Consider the following 1655-nt stretch of genomic DNA (forward strand, 5'->3'; position numbering starts at 1 on the left):
TCACATTCGCATTTGAAAGTTGTTACCTGTTTAAAGGGTTGTTTTCAGCAGGGATGTGAGCATCTGTTTATTTGGGTGGTTATTTATTTATTTATTTATTGTCTTTTTGAGACAGGGTCTCCCTTTGCAGTTCAGGATGGCCTTGAGCTCACTTTGTAGCCCAGGCTGGTCTCAAACTCGCAACAATCCTCCTGCCTCAGCCTCCCGAGTGTTGTGATTACAGGCATTCGCTGCCATGCCCCACTCTTTGGTTATTTGGACTCTGGGTCTCATCTAGAAGCCATGTACCCTCTCAGCTTGTGCGTCTGAGTTGTGTCACTTGCCATTTATGGTCTCAAGGTGCGTCCATTGTCTTCCAAATTATTAAAAAGCAAAGTAAAAGACACAGTAGCAAGCAGGGAGCTCAATCTTCCGCACGAGGGAAGGGGAGGGAAGACGGAGGATGGAGGGAGGGGCGGAAAGGGAGTGAGGCGGGCCCTGGCGGCCGCCCAGCCCACACGAGGATGTGATCAGGCACTGCAAACTTGGGCTGATAAAACAAACGAGGGGAACCGGGGACTTGGCGTCGGCAGGAAAAGGACTTGAGTGTACGGCATGTGGAACACGGACCGCGTCTCCCAGCGAAACTGAAGCTGTTTCTCCGGAGTTTGGGATCTGCAGCCTCCAGCACCCCCTTCTCCCCATCGCCACAGCCTCCTATAAAGCGGGTGCAGGGCAGTGTAGGACAGACTGACAGCTCAGACACAGAGGACCCTGCACCTGCGTCCCCGCCGGCCCTGGCGGAGGCCTGGGCATCCCGTTGCCCGGCAGACGTCCACAGGGCTGGGCGGCGCCCCGCGGTCTGGCGGTCCTGGGAGGAGTTGCGCAGGCGCCCCCCAAGCAGACCCGGTCCCGCCCTGCACCGCAGCGGGCAGCCCCACCCCCTCAGCACGCCCAGCGCAGGGGTGAGTGGGGCACCGTGTGCGACCCTCAGCTGCCCTCACATCCACTGCCCTGCTGGCTGGTTCCTCCCTCTCCCCGCTCAGGATGTGGAGAAAATTCCACTCGACCCAGCTGTTCCCCTTCTAGGCGTCTTCCTGAAGGAGTCAAAGACATCATATTACAGTGATTATGCACGCCTGTGTTTATAGCGGCACAACTCTTAACAGCTACATCTTGGAAACAGCCTGTATGACCATTGATGGATAAGCGGGTAAAGAAGATGTGGTATATCATGGAGTACTACTCTGCCCTAAAGAAGAATACACCTGAGTCATTGGGGGAAAATAGATGCACCGTGAAACCACAATGGTAAGTGAAGTAAATCAGAAACACTGTAAGGGCTTCTCTTACATGAGTAACCCGAAGTAAAAATAATTTAAAGAGCAAGATACAAGATAGATAATAGGAAACAGGGAGACAGAGCCTTTGCAATGCAAGGGAAACCCACACATCCTGAACTACGTTCTGGGTTCAAATGCAGGACAGTGGGTCAGAGACACCACAGTGAGAACAGACGAGGCGCTGGCTCTTTTGGGGTAAAGCACATGGTAATGAAGTAAAAGAGCAAACAAAGTGATGGTCCTAGGGCCAGGGATATAGCTCAGTGGCACAAGCATCTGCCTGGCAGGCACAAGGTCCTGAGTTCGATTCCCAGTACCAAAAAAAAAAAAAAA

This window comes from Chinchilla lanigera, unplaced genomic scaffold (assembly GCF_000276665.1).
Source record: "Chinchilla lanigera isolate Chin_1 unplaced genomic scaffold, ChiLan1.0 scaffold00110, whole genome shotgun sequence".
NCBI classification, from domain to species: Eukaryota; Metazoa; Chordata; class Mammalia; order Rodentia; family Chinchillidae; genus Chinchilla; species Chinchilla lanigera.